At 39.9% G+C, this 16023-nt stretch overlaps 1 protein-coding gene across 5 annotated transcripts in view; it reads right to left on the reverse strand.

The window, feature by feature from the left end:
• CBFA2T2 (CBFA2/RUNX1 partner transcriptional co-repressor 2) overlaps positions 1 to 16023 on the reverse strand; it is a 122308-nt gene that overhangs the window by 41515 nt on the left and 64770 nt on the right. The window contains exon 1 of one of the 5 annotated variants that reach the window (XM_089514098.1): positions 2088 to 2168. The exons of the other annotated variants lie outside the window; for them this stretch is intronic. The gene's annotated coding sequence lies outside the window, so the exon portion shown is untranslated. Of the gene's footprint in view, positions 1 to 2087; positions 2169 to 16023 lie in introns of those variants that run through there. 5 annotated transcript variants of the gene reach the window in all.

Here is a 16023-nt window from a genome sequence, read left to right on the forward strand (position 1 = left end):
TGAACTGAGTAGGGCCTTTGATAGTACATTCCTGATTTGAAAGTGTAAAAAAACAGGGGGTGGGGGGGGATTAAAAGACTCAACTGGACTCTCTCTAGCAGGATGCTGATAGGAAACAAAAGACTATAGGCCATCTAGGGCCTTGAGGAATGTTTCATGTGGACTGTTTCCACTCATTTTTATCACACATTGTTATTGGCCCATCTGATAAATCCCTATATTCCCTCTGCAATTTTAGTTTCAACAAGGCCAGCCCTACCATTTGGCAGATTAAGGTTGACACTTTGGGACGTGTCATAACGTGGCACAAAATTCTTAATTATTAAAGTTGTTGCTGTATTTCAACTGCCAGGCATGGGGATAAATGACTGTGGGATTTTCTGTCACCTGTGCCATAGTAACCTGGCCAGATTTGGGTATTATTTGCCTTGACTTAGGTGGGTGAGGTGCACATGTTGATCCATTTCATGGATCAAAATGTCTTAGTAATCCTGAATCTCACTGTCAGCTTCTTTAACCGGGGGCAGAGAAGACGAAATAAAAGAGAACAGACTGTGTCACAACACCCTCCAATGTTCTACAAATTAATCAGAGAAACCAAGTGTGGGATAGCTTGCTTGGCCGTTCTGCCATACACAATCTTGGGCTATGTTGAAGCTGTTCATGAGGTGGTTGCAACTGAAGAGGTTAATAGCAGATGGAAGAGCTGGTCTAACAGATTTCATGACTACTGAGAAGTACTATTCCTCTTATTCCAAGGAGGGGCAGCTTGTTCAGTACTGAACAGTTGCCACTCATTTGTATTTTACGTGAAAATGAATACATTTTATACATCTTTTCATGAAATGGCAGGTTCTGACCTGCAGCTAAGAGCATTTCAGGTGTATTCTGGGCCTCTCTCATTCTTACATTGTTGATCCTCAGTGTAAAAAGGCCTGGGACAGACCATAAAGCACTTTGGAATGAGGCCCTTCACCAAAACTATTTTCTCTCTCTGTTTCTCATTGAGCAGAATAGTCTTACTGCTGTTTCCTTGACTGTTCTAATATGTCATCAAAGCACTCAAGGAAAGACATAAATGACCTCCTATATTTAAGATGTCGATATCAAAAATACTGATGGTGGTCCATCCCTTGGTGTTTTATTTCTGCAGGATGCTGTGGGAGGGGAAGGGATTTAACACTTCTAGTGAGCTCTCAGCAGCTTGTAGGATTAGACCCCCTGAAACATGGGCCAGATACTAGACAATTCAAAAATAAATACATGCCTCTCCCACACACAGCTGTTTCATTTTATGTTCAATTCAGCACTAAAAAACATAAAAGATTGATACAGCAGAGTATTTTACCATTCAAAGCCCGTTTAGAAAGCATTTAATAAAGAAGGGAAAATGAGTATATGGCATTTCCTTGGTATAAAGGAGAATGCAGTGCTCTTACATGAAGTTGATTGAAATACAGCTCTCCGTCCATCATTAAAATATTCATATTCACAGCCTGAAAATTATGGTGGCTTCTCTTCTATCACTGCCATCATGTTATCACTGTTATCATGCATTTAATTTAGAAATTATAATTCAGCTTCTGCTTGTTTTTCCCTGCGAAGAGCAGGGTACAACACTGAATAGGCAGCCCCAAATTGGAGTGTTTCTATACAAAAATATATCTTTTGGGAATTCCCTTGATTCACAGTGTAGTTCACTGTCCAATTAGAATGGCTACAGAAAAAGAGGGCACAGCTTTGTGTACCTTCTAATACAAGTAACATCTGATGAAAATCCCCCTCCACACATAATTATTAAAAGGTATAGGAGCATTCTCCTCATTCTTGTAAGGCCATCCTATGTGTGATTGCTCCTGGATAGTTCCTTCCACCAGGACAAGCACCTACAGAAGAGGTAGGAATTTTGTGGTCTTCTAGTCGGACATCTCCTAGAATCCCTCATTTCCTTGTATGCTAGCTAAGGTTGCTAGATCTTGTAGCCAAACAACAACTGCAAGACTACGGAACTGCCAAACCCTGAGCTAATTAACAGAAAGTAAAGTAGCTAACAGTCAAAAACGTACATCCAAAATGTAGTTACTGACCTGTCAAACAAATCTAAAACCAGCTATAAAGCCCAGGTTCAGATTCTGCCTTCTTAAAGGAATGACAAACCACAAGTCCTGGTTTGGATGCCTCTTGCTCAGTTTTGGATTCCTCTATATTTTTCTGGCAGTGGGAAGAGCCAGGGAGGATCAGTCAGGTGGTGCCCATCAGCATGCTTCTTAGGAAGAACGAGCCAGGATTCACTGGAATTCTGGATTAAAACATGCACAAAAACTGCCACTTTTTATGCTCATAGAGTTTACAAGCCCTGGAAAAACTCTCAGTCTTACAAAACTTTAAAAAATCTGTCCCTTTGCATGGTTATCTTGGCAAAGCTTTTGAAAACTGGAGGACAGTTGGTACTCCTTGCACCCCAACCCTTTCAGGCTGGCAATATATTGTAACTGACTCACACATTTATGTGTGGGCAGGTGGCCTAATAAAAAATGGTTGAAAGTCAGATGGTGAGTACATTTTGTAGATATTTGGAAGTTCTTAACAGCCTGCTCAGAACACTTTCTGGTCATTTAAGAGTCTCTTACTATGATGGAATCACTTCCTAAGATTCTACTTTCATGTCATATCTTTGCCTAGTTGAGGACATCTGCCTAGTCAAGGACATCTGTGGCTGACTGAAGCATTCTGGAATATAATTTGCATGATGGATGAAAATAAAAGAGGAACAAAGGTGAAGATGGCCTGCATGAACACATATCTTTATTAATTGTCATCAGGGGAGAAACATAATGTCAATAACCTGTGGCTTTCTCTTATTTTGGACAAAAACCAAGCCTATCTTTGAAAATAAATTTAATGCCTCACAATTCCACCTTCTCCCTTTCCATAACAACAGTGAAGTCCTCAGATGTTGAAAAGAGTCAACAAACAAACCAGTCCCTTGGTTACTGTACAAGGGCTTTTTTTTAAATAAAAGAGTGGTAATTTATAATTTATGATATTTTTTTCTTTTTATTATTTTCTTACTTGCACAGCACCAGCAAAGTGCAGGATACTTTACAGAGTATTTGAAGACAGGTCTCCAAGGAACTAGTTACAGCCTTTCAGTTGGGCAAAGAAACTAGAATTCTGTGAGAAATGCTTCAAAGAAAAGGAATGTGTTGTGGGAGGACTGAATGAATGAGGGAAATGGAACCTCATGCACGTCTACAAGGAGGCAATTCCATGATGAGGAGTAATAAACAACAAAAGAAAGGAGGGTTTTTTTTAGGGTAGAAGCCTATGGGGCAAGATGGTGGCACCCAGGAGGCAAAGATCATGATTTGTAATGTACTGAACTATAAACAAAAAGGTGTGTGCATTACGGCTGTTGAGGGTTCTAAAAGTAAGGACACAGAATTTGCACTGCACATTGATTGGAGGCCACCATAGTATTTAACAAAGGATGTCACATGGTCAGAGCAATGACAAAGGTGAAGATTTTAGCAGGTGAGTGCTGAACAGATCTAATGGTAACAAGGTGAGAAAAGGGAACAGGAGAGAGAAGATATGCATTCATCTAGGCAAGAGATGACTAGGAAGTGGAACAGAGCTTTTGCGGAGCAGAAAACATTTTATGTCCAATTTATAATAATAAAGTGTTTATGTAATGCTTTGTCAGAATTACATAAATTATTTTCAATTTATTACCTCCACAACTCTTACAGCAATCAAAGATAGGGTGAGATGGCCCCCATATTAATGATTAAGGTGGAAGGGATGGAGAAAGAATAGTGGCTTGCCTAAAAAATCATGTTGAATTTAAGGCTGAGGTGAGTACAGTGTGCCTGCGTCATGCATGGGGCATGCCATACATGGCTTTCAGCATACGCTCAAAGCTGCGCCACAATAAGAAATGGGTGCATACTGGAAAAAGCAATGGCGCACATGCCACACCAAGCTTGTTTTTAATGGGGTTCCACCATATGCGGTATTTCCCTTATGCGGGAAGTCCCCTGCGTAAAGGAAGGGCCCACTGTATATCACTTTCATTGCTAACTCTCATAACCACACCACCACTTTAATGTATAATTATTATATATCCTAAAGGCACCGGATCTCACTTGATTTTTAAAGCCAAGCAGGGTCAGCCCTGGTTACTACTTGGATGGGAAAACACCAACAAATACCAGGTGCTACAGGTGGCGCAGTGGTTAAATGCCTGTACTGCAGCCACTCACTCAGAACCACAAGGCTGCGAGTTCAATACTAGCGAAAGGGCTTAAGCTTGACTCAGGCTTGCAACCTTCCCAGGTTGCTAAAATGAGTACCCAGATTGTTGGGGGCAATTAGCTTACAGCTGTAAACTGCTTAGACACTGTTAGTTCAGTATGAAGTGGTATATAAATGAAGCTGTTTGTTTGAAGCTGTTTATATTTCAGAGGAAGGGACTGGAAAAACCATCTTTGAGTATTCCTTGCCTAAGAAAACCCTATAAAACTCATGGGGTCACCATTAGTTGGCAGGAGACTTAAAGGCATATCCACGCATGCATTATATGAACTATATATTATATATACAGTATGACTTGTTAATGTGCTTATTTGGTACTTACTGTGAGTGAGTGAATTGCCTTTATACCAACTTTTCTTACTCAGTAGTGCCATTGGAATTGAAAGTAGACCTACTTAGGACTACAGTACTAAATATAACACTATAAGGAAAGATTACTTAAAGTCTGTTCATTGCTAACCAAGGGTTCTTTAATACTCATCTTCAAACATTTAAATATGGATTGAAGATTTTAAAATGGCAGATTTTTCAACATGTTCTCAAAAAAGTTTCATGTATGGGGGGAGGGATGAACTTGTCTCTTGCTTCAGCACTCTCTGAATATTCCTGCTACAATTTGAACTATTTCACTTCAACAATGAAGCCTAGAACTTACTTTCCAGATGTGAACATCTGTTTTACATTTGCTTCAGCCAAGAAAACATGAGGAAGATTAATGACTCCAAACCCTACACTCCCCAGACATAACAAGTAAAACCAAAGAAAACTTTGGAGCAAAAATTGCTATTATTGAGCACTCACAAATTCTGAACCCAATGTTATTTTCTGGCCATTCCCCCAAGCAAACAAGTTTCTTTCTCATATGCACACATTTCTAAAGAACAATAAAATAGTATCTTAAAACATCTTTACAGCAAATATGTTCATCTGTATCATAATAAGGATTGGGGGTGAAGGTAACAGAATTTATTTGAGTATTTCCCATGTCACCTAGAAATCAGAGATGTCATCCAAAACACAGTGGTTGCTAGAAAATCTGAAAGGAAGATCTATCCCACAAAAAGGTGCAGGAAGATGAACTGACTTCACAAACTTGCCTGCACAGCATCATAACTAGTGGGAATCAATTGATACAGCTATGACATCACTGGTGTATGGTCCCATGCAGCATCAGTACAACTTGATCAGTTTTGGCAAGCCAGGGCTCAACAGTGGGGCACACATGTCCCATGAGCTCCCTAGTACAGTCTCAGAACTGCTGATGTCAACCACAGTAGACTAGGGTGGGCAGCCTGGAACCCTCAGCTTAATTTCATGCAGTCCCTACCTTAAAGTTGAAACATCTTTTACAAGCCATCAGTTCATGTCTCTGGTAAGACTGATCCACCCAATAAATATTAGTTATTAGGCAGATTAAATGTGACTATATCTGTCTCCTTCAACAGCCCTTTGGGTAAACAGGATGACAGTAAGAGGAAGAAAGAAAGGATGAGCATGATCACTTTGGACTCTGTCCATACTCAACAATACCCTCGACCCCACCCACCACTGGCATGTGCCTAACAGATTGCCATAAGCAAAATGCAGCCCTCAGCAGCAAAAATGGTTCTTATTCCCATCATTCCTGGCCATTGAGCAAGCTAGCTGGTGAAGCTGAAGGCCGTCTCCTAGAGAGCTACAAGTTCTCCACTCAAATTTAAGATAAGGAATCTTGATTTGGTCCCTATGTCCTGTCACCTGAATGTACGGGCTGTTTTAGTGGCACAGTCATGCATGACTGGGATGAAGAAAATGAATCTATTTTCAGTAATGGGAATGCACTAAGGTCAGCAATATACCAATCATCTCACACTGCACAGCACTGTGGGCCCTTGGTGTCTGCTGGCATTTGATTCCAGGACTCCCCGTGGATAACAAAATCCATGGATGCTCAAGTCCCATTAAATACAATGGCATAGTAAAAAGCTGCCTCTCATATAAAGTGGTAAAATCAAGGTTTGCTTTTTGAAACTTATATTTTTTTGGAATATTTTCAAGCCATGGATGGTTAAATCCATGGAAAAAGAATTCATACATACAAAGGGCCGGGTGTACACAGTATTGAAGGCACATTAAATAAATAATTTGAGGGACAAAATGGTTTTACTGTAAGTGTTAACTTAATCCAATATGTGGAAGTCTGCTTGCATGTTTTAAAAAAAAACTGGGACAAACAACCAGCAACCAAATAGTCCAGCATTATTAAGCACAGGGGGAAAAAAGGAATGTGTGGTTCTACTAAATGCAAAGATGAAAATAAAGCCTTTTAGTCCTAGACAGATTACAGTAAATCTGAATAAAGAACCCTTTGTGTATATTTAATCTTGAATCCTGTGCACAGGGATGATTTACTTGCATATTTAATGCTAAGCACATGTTGGTCTTGATGACTTCAACTCCATGCATGAGTTTTACACAAGTTACGTCTTTTCATATTCCTTCCAAAACAAAATTTATTTTTCCAGTTAGGAGAAGAAGTCTTTAAATGAAGAAGAACACCCCCCCCACACACACACACACAATGGTTCTCTTTTCAAAGTTCCTTTCTCATTATTTCAGAATACTCCCTTCAAAAAAATAGCTGAGAGAAGAGTCTATGACAAAATGCACAGAGTTCCTTCTCAGTTACTCAGGCATCATTGTTTTGCAAACAGAACTCCTCCTGGCTTGGGGAAGCAGTCTTCCACATTGTTGTTGTGTGGCTTCAAGTTCTTTCCAACTTATGGTGATCCTAAGGCAACCCTATCACAGTTTTTTTTGGCAAGATTTGTTCAGAGTGGGTTTTCCTTTAACCTCTTCTAAGGTAGAGTGTGACTAGTAGGCAGCAGTAGTTCAGGAAATATGGATTAAAAATGTGAAAATCATTGAAAATAGTTGAAATTGATCCTCCCCCATACTTTGGTGACTGATTATTTAAATCAAGAGTTAGCAACACCTCAAATCACATGGGATGTAATCCAAAAACTATTGGTTGTATGAAATGAGTGGGATATGTTTGTGGCTCCTCACCCCAGGATCCATTACAAATACTCACAGACACCAGTCACAAACACTTCTTGGTCTTTGCTTTATGTCTTTTATTGAGTTTGTTGAGAACCTCCACCAAGGCAAGGGCTTTGGGATATCTTCTTTGTTAAGGATAACAAAACCTCTTCCCATTCTGGGGTCCAATAAACAAACAAACAAATAAAGAACAATCTATTTGAAGCACTACAGGGAGCTCATTCAGCTTTCCATATACTCCACCCTTGAGCCTTGCCTCCTAACCCCTTTTCCCAGTCTATCTTCTCATTACCTGTGGAGACAGGAGGCAAGCATAGCTGGGGGTGGGGCTGTCTTCCCACAGTATCTCAGTGCTGTCTTCCCAGTACCTCCTGTCACTCAAAAGAGTTTGTGGAGTCCGCACCGATGCTTCCCTGCTAAGCAGGGGGTGGAACCTGTGGCAGCTACTCAGCCTCTCCCCTGGTCTTCCCTTGTCCTCTGCTTCTGTGGCTGAGGCTCCAGGTCAGATGCTAGCTCCCCCGGCCCAGGGTTCCTGTTGCCTATCAGTTCTCTTGTTGCACCTGCCTCCTCATCCTGCCAGCACTCTCTCTTGCTTCCCGCACACTTTGGCCCGACCACCTGGTCCTGCATCTTTCTTTTCTTGTCCTTGTGCTCCTCTGCCTATGGCCTCTTGTGCCTCCCCGCCTGTCTCCTTTTCACCCTTTCCCCTGCTTTCGCCCTGCTCTTGCTCTTTTCCTCCCATGGTGGCTGCCTCCCTTCCATGTCTCATGGGTTTCTGACAGCTGCCTGCTGTTCATCCTTCGGTGTTGCCTTCCTCTGGCCATGCCTTGGTTTAGGTAAATAGCACAGTGTGTGTGTGTGTGTGTGTGTGTGTGTGTGTACACACACACACACACACACACACACACACACTTTTTCTAGGCAAGCATTCTCTGAAGATGGCAGCCACAGATGCTGGCGAAATGTCAGGAAGAAACTCTTCAAGAACATGGCCACAAAAAACTATGTAAATAGCAATGACAGGCACCTCAACTCTGCCAGTACCTCCTCACAATGATAATAGTGGAAATTGGCAAAAATTCCCTTTATTTAATGAGTATCAAGTGCAGCTAGGTTTCTATGGATTAAGGCTACTTTCTTACTGGCATGCTCATACCCTGCAGTTATAAGTACTTAAGATTTCTTACCTCCACCAACCCTCTCGAAGGCTCTGCAGAAGTATCAGGTCATATGCCAATGTAGCATTAAGAAGCCAAATTCAGACAACTTTATTTTAATTGTGAAGCCTTTTGCCTGTCCGCCCATTAGTTCAAGCTGCAGTCAAATCCAGGAAACTTCTAATTAACCACTTTCCCATTTTGTAGGACAAAAGGTACCAGCCAGCTGGTTAGCAGTTAGTTTGTTAGATTTGGAACAAGCCATAATCTTTAAACTAACTTCAAACCATGGCTTAAGATTCTTGCTCCAAAGCTGGACACCACAGTTTTCTCAGTATGGCCAAAATGAAAAACTATGACTACAGATCTGGGACAAAAGAAAAAGATAGGAAAAGCAGGCACCCTTATCTATTGCCTAAGATGCTGGTTTCTTTCTCATCCAAGAACTTCCTCATCAATATTGGGCTTAGAAGAGAAGGAGTGGCTTTCCATCTCCAGCCAGAATCTGAGCCTGCAAAAAAGACAGTCATAGACAGGGACTGCAATGTTTCATACCAGCTATTTTGGTTGTAAATTACAATCTTAGGTTTCTATGGTTTTCTCTAGCACAGATGATGAGAGGGGTTAGAAAAATTTTCTCATCTTTAAGTTTAGTTTAATAAGATTCCTTTCTCACACGTATATGGCAAACAAACCCAAGAGGCTTAATTAAAACATTCATAAAGAGCATAGGTGGTCTTCCTGTCACAAGGCCATGTCTCTAGTCACAAATAGCCACCCCAATCTTTTCCATACGGGGAAGCTCTGGTACTCGGAGAACTGTTTGTGCATTTTCTTCAAGAAGAGGGAGCCAAACTGCAAAGAAATACACACATGGATTGCCCAGACTATGGACATTTTATCTTTTTTGAGATTCCAACTCTCAGAATCCCCTAGCCAACATGAAAGGAACTTTTAAAAAACCTGATTCTCCAGATGCTGCTGAACTACAACTGACACTGTATTTTACCATGGCTATGGTGGCTAGATCTTGTGGAACTAAAGAGCAACAACATCTGGTTCCTGACACACAAACGCAGAATCTCTTAAGCAATGCATTTAGATATATTGATTTTCATCCAAAATTTCACTCATAGCCAAGACAACTTCACAGAACAAGAATGGGAATAGCAGGAATATCTATATATACATAAAAGGCCTTCTGTGTTAGGTCTTTCAGATTATCTTTAAAATAAAAGAATCTTCAAGATCTGGTATAAAATGTTTTGAATAAATACATAAATAGGCCGAAGGTTTGTATTTAATTTGCATAGTCTAGCAGCAGTGTGAAAGATTTCCACAGGTTTAGCTTTGTCCTCTGCATGTACAAATGTAAAAACTAGAGGCTTGTCTTGCTATTTTCATTTCTTTTTTTTAAAAAAAAGAAATCTTGATATCATGGACAAATTGCCTATGAAATTTCAAGATGACAAAGAGAATGAAAAAAGACTTAACTATATTCAAAAGCATATTTTCAAAGACCGATCTGCAAGCATTAATGGTTTCCTTTAAAACAGAAAAGCAAAGATTACCCACTTATGATATCCACAAGTAGCTCATGGGCTATGTTTTTCTCCACTCAAGGTATTAACTGACATGAGATTAGCCTATAATGCTGCCTCTCAAAGCAGATAGTCATGCACAGTCATCCTCTCCATCTAATGCAATCTTCCAAAATTCTCCTTCCTCACACAATCTGTGCAACCTCTCACTCTGGTTCCTATCACTACCACCCACTTATCATATCAGCCTGAACTAATTGAGCTTGCTCCACCAATCTTCACTCCTTTCCAGACTGCTCTGTGTATGATATTTTCTCCATATGTTCAACAAACAGGGTGATAAAATGCAGCTTTCCCGGGCTCCCTTTGCAATTGTGAACCATTTTGTTTCTGTGTATTCTGTTCTAATGTTAGCTTATTGTCCTGAGTACAAAGTTATGTACAGGTACCAGGACAATCAAATGTAGTAGCATACCCAATTCTTTAAGAGCAATCCATAGCTTTTCATGAGCTATGCAGTCAAAGGCTTTTCTATAGTCTATAAAGCACATGCTGGTGTTCTTCTGGAATTCTCTGGTGTGCTCCATTACCTAACATACGTTTGCAATGTGATTCATCTTCCTTTAAGAGAATCCAGCTTGCACCTCTTGCTCTCTATATGGAATTTCTTACTCTGTATATGGTAGGAGTGAGCAAAGGAGTCTTTGGCGCGTTACAGACCGCCGTCATTAGCGGTGGCGAGGAGCCCCAGCGGCCAAACCGCGAGGCTCCCCGGCACCACAATAAAGAAGTGCCAAAATGGCGCTTTTTTGTGCCCCAGAAGTGGCGCCACGAGTCGCTAGTTGCGCACTCGAGGCATCACTTCCGCCGCGCGACATGCAGACGCTAAGTGTCCGCGACGTCAAGATGGCGGCACCCGTGTAGAACAGGCGCCGCCATTTTGTATGTCCTCAGGACGTATTAACCCTAGTACGTCCTGAGGACATACTTTACACCCATTTATAACGGGCCCATGTTGTAGAATTTTGAGCATGACTTTGCTTGCACAAGAAATTAATGCAATGGTCCTGTAGTTACTGCAATCTTTTGTGTCTCTATTTTAGGGGACAGGAATATTTATCATTCTAATCTGTAGGCCATTGTTTTGTTTCCTTATTTGCTGGCAGATTTCAGTCAGAAAAGTCAATTCTGTCTCTGTAGACTGCAGTAATTTTACTGGTATGTCATCTGTTCCTAGTGATTTATTTATCCCCAATTGCTCTGAGTGCAGGTTTCACCTCACTTTTCAAAATTTGGAGTTCATCTTGGTATAATTCTTCTTCCATGTGTCATTTATCCTTTCTCCTCTTTTATATAACTCTTCTGTGTATTGCGTCTGTCTTTTTATTTTATCTTTGCTGTGTATTATGTTCCTCTGATGATCATAGAGCATTGCCACCCTTGGTTTAAATGTCTCTTTGATTTCCTGGATCTTGTGAAAGAGGTATCTTGTTCTTATATTGTTGCCAGCTTCTGTTTCTTCACAATAGTTATTATATTAACTCTCCTTAACCTTGGAAACTAATGGTTGAACAGTTGCATTTATGAATCTGGCTCTATTTTCTCCCTTTTCTTTTGCTTCTCATTTGTCCTTTATAATAATAATAATAATAATAATAATAATAATTTGTTTTATTTATATACCGCTATTCCAAAGATCATAGCGGTGAACAGCAAGTAAGCTAATTAGCAAGTAAGCTAATTTGCCCCCAACAGTCTAGGTACTCATTTTAGCGACCTCGGAAGGATGCAAGCCTGAGTCGAGCTTGGGCCCTTTTGCTGGTCTTGAACTCGCAACCTTGTGGTTTCGAGTAAATGGCTGCAGTACAGGCATTTAACCACTGCGCCACCAGGGGCCTCTTTATGACTTGAAGCCTTTCGTCTGTCATCCCGATTCTTTTCTTTCTTTTTGGCTACAGATACTGTCTTTCTGCATTCCGACTTGTTTATGTCCCTGGCTTCTGTTCATAATTCTTCTTGTTCAAATTGGCCTTAACAGCGCAGATCTATTTTTCACATTATCTTTAAATTCTTCTGGTTTTTTTTCTCCCCAGGTAATATTTTGGCATGATGGTTGGTTTAGTGCTCTCCTTTATTCTAGTTTTTTTTATATTTGGAGTTCATTTTCTGTGCTGTAGTCTGTGTTCTCTGCCTAAGACAGACACTTGTAGCCTCACAAAAGGATGGAGACAAACAGGATCTCAAAGGGAATATCTTTTTGTCTTGCTAATATAATTTACATTTTATTTCCTGGACTTGAAGAATCTGCCAATATCCACATGACCACAAGGAGGTGGGGCCTGCCTGCATGTACACCCTTCCATACCAACTCTACTGAGAACCACAACATCCTGAGAAAATGCAGGCCTATGACTAATATCATTTTTCCCCTCCTGTATGATTTTTTAACATCTTTGCTTGATGAAGACGCCAGTAAAACTTCAAAATCTTGCAACATGCATATTGTGTGTTTTGGTTGACCCAATAAAAGTATCACCGTTTTGTGGATTTTCAATTTTATTGTTCTTGTCATAGGATTTTCTTGTAAGAAGTATTAGTGGGATGGATTGTCACTGCCTCCCTCTGTGTAGTATGAACATGAGTTAACTATGGTGTCAATGTTGCTGTCTCTGAAAGATCTTCCAGTAGTGTCATCTAGCAGCTGTCCAGTTAAATATATACAAGTATATATGATAGTTAAAAATGAAATTCAAAACAATGATGAAAACCATAAACAAATAATGATTTGAATTTTATCCATCAGCCAGTGAGTTTGAGTATAAAAAATCAAAGGGGGAAAGGAACAGAGTAGACATGGGGAAACCCACTGCTCTGAAAATCTGCAAATTGCACAAGCCTTTTCAGATGACAACTTCACAATAGTCTTGGTTGAGTTTATTCTTTGAAGGAACAACCTTGAAGGAAAATCCAAAAAACAGTGCATATACAAAGAGGCTAAGTTAAAAAATCAAGATAAAAAGAACCTAATTACAACTGTAAAGTGAATAGCTGTTGAGCAAGTCAGCTTTAATTAACTAGACAATACACGACCCACAAAAATGAAAGGAACAACTACAGAACTGGGATGAGAAGCAAATTTCATTGTAAGGCCAGTATTCCTTGAAAAGAACCAAGAAAAGAGTCAGTAAACATAAAAGAATTTAAGTGTTCTTTGAAAATCTCAAAGCACCCCAGAAATATGATATCCAATAGAATGGCTAAGCCATTAGGACACTGACCCCTTTAAACAAACCAAAAGAGAGAGAGAGAGAGAGAGAGAGAAGGAGAACACAGGAAAAGAATATACTCTGGGGGAAAAGCTCTAGTACAGGATCATTGCTCCTCATTAGGAACTGAGATAGTTAGAACCAAGAATGAAAAAACCCCAAACAGACCACTGAGAAATAAGAGCGATTCTCACATTTTGCAGGAGAATCTCAAGGTTTGCAAAAGCACAAAATAGGTATGATGGGTGAGTGTGTGTACGAGAATTTCACCAACACACTCAAGCATGCATGTACCCAGAGGTCAATGATAACAGAGCCTGACCATTAGCCATGAAATGGTAGTGGTCACCCAGACTCTTAATAATCGAGGATGCAATGTGGTTTTTCCTTGCAGATGCCATTTTTTCTTTGTCAATGAAGTTTCTAGCTTAAAAGCCCACATCAAGCCACCCCAAATGAAATGATAACCAGATTAAACTCAACATGGAGCCCTGGTGGCGCAGTGGTTAAATGCCTGTACTGCAGCCATTCACTCAAAACCACAAGGTTGCAAGTTCAAGACCAGAAAAAGGGCCCAAGCTCGACTCAGGCTTGCATCCTTCCGAGGTCGCTAAAATGAGTACCCAGACTGTTGGGGGCAAATTAGCTTACTTGCTGTTCACTGCTATGATCTTTGGAACAGCGGTATATAAATAATAATAAAAAAACATGTTTTTGACTTTCATAGTAATCCCAGAACTGTGAACAGATACCCAGTGATCTGTCAACCTATCAATTCTCCCCTTCTGTTCACTACCATGGCAACTATCTGTTTCTAGGATGGGGAATGTGTGGTCCTCTAGATGCTGCTTCTTTGTAACACACGTCGTCCCTCACCACTGTCTGGTATGACATCACAGCAAAACTGATAAGCTTTATCTGAATAAAAGTCATATAGAATAACAGTTTTGTTCAAAACCTGAGCACAGTCATGTCATAAAACATTAAATTAGTTTAATTAATTACATAATATCCAATTTTAACTCTATATTTCCAATACTGGCAATGACTTTATAACATGGTTTATAAATCCTTTACAAGAAAAGGACACATATACAGAATTCTCACAAATGAAGAAAGAAAATCATGCATCAGAATATTTGTTCTTAAAAGCTGGAGCCACAGATGCAAGACAAAACATTACTCACTTTTCAACTGTCAATCATTACTATGGGGCCTATAAATTTCTTTGAACAAAGCAGATGGAGCCATATTGGGGCTTGAGCACAGGTGAGCCCTCACCCAATTACTTAGGACAGAAAGTCTTTCAATTACATTCACATGGCCATTAAGCAAATTGGGTTTGCCCAGGAGAAGATAACTGGCAAGACAAGAAAGAAACCCTTAAGAAAAAAATAGATATAATGTGTCCATGAATTATGCAGGCAGATGATGGGAACTATTCATGAGCTCAAAACTAGACAGTGCTCAGTAGTAACAGACATGAAATGAGAACTGGCTTAGTGACAACAATGACCCTTTACTATAATAGCCATCAGTTTACTCTGTGGCTATGATGTACAGAATTAAATGTTGGCACATTTAAGACAATCTGCCACCATGGATATGAGTCATCCTTGCAGTCTTTCTTGACATATCTTTTCAGAACATTCAATACTAAACAAAAATGAATCTCTTATACCTCAACACACTGAATACGCAAGCAGATGTGAAGTTGCTTTTTTAAACCTTTTTACCAGAACATTGAATATTGGTATTTAAAAATGAGAATTCTGCATTCTAAGGTTAAACAGAAAGAGACAAATACAAGTTAGTCAGCACATACAATTAACACATAAATATTGCCTAAGTCCACATGGCAGTGAGCTCACAAATGAGCATGCAGGATTGAGTGTAGGGGTCCCTTATGTCGTCACATGCAGAAAATATAATATGAACAGCAAGTGTAGAATCAGGAGGAGGAGGAGTGAAGATAGGAGGAAGACATATCAACAATCTAGGATATGTAGATGACATCATACTATCAGCAAAAACTCAGAACGATTATTAAGGAAGGTCAAAGAAGAAAGTGCAAAGGCAGGTTACTGCTACACATAAAGACAACTAAAATAATGACCATAGCGGATCTACACACATTCAACCTAGACAATGAGGAAGTTGAAATAGTGAATTTCTGTACCTTGATCAAACATCAATCAGAACAGAGACAGGACTCAAGAAATCAGAAAATGATTAGGAATGTTAAAGGCAGCTATGAAAGAACTAGAAAAGATCCTAAAGAGTAAAGATATACAAGTGAACACTAAAGTTAGAATCATACAAGCTGTACTTCCCACCACCATGTATAGATGTGAGAACTGAATAGTGAAGAAAGCTGATAACAAGAAAATCAATTCTGTAGTGCTGGAGAAGAGTGCTGAGGATACCGTAGATGGCCAAAAAGACAAACAAATGGTTCCTTGAACAGATCAAGCCTGAAATCTGGAAGCCAAGGTCAGCGTACTTTAGCCTCATCATGAGAAGGCATGACTTATTAGAAACACAATAACATGAAGTCAAAGACTTTCATGGCCGGCATACATAGTTTTTTGTGGGTTTTTCGGGCTATGTGGCCATGTTCTAGAAGAGTTTATTCCTGACGTTTCACCAGCAGCTGGCGATACGTCAGGAATAAACTCTTCTAGAACATGGCTACAAAGC

This window comes from Sceloporus occidentalis, unplaced genomic scaffold (assembly GCF_023333645.1).
Source record: "Sceloporus occidentalis isolate IW3139 unplaced genomic scaffold, rSceOcc1.0.p SCAF_3, whole genome shotgun sequence".
Taxonomy (NCBI): domain Eukaryota; kingdom Metazoa; phylum Chordata; class Lepidosauria; order Squamata; family Phrynosomatidae; genus Sceloporus; species Sceloporus occidentalis.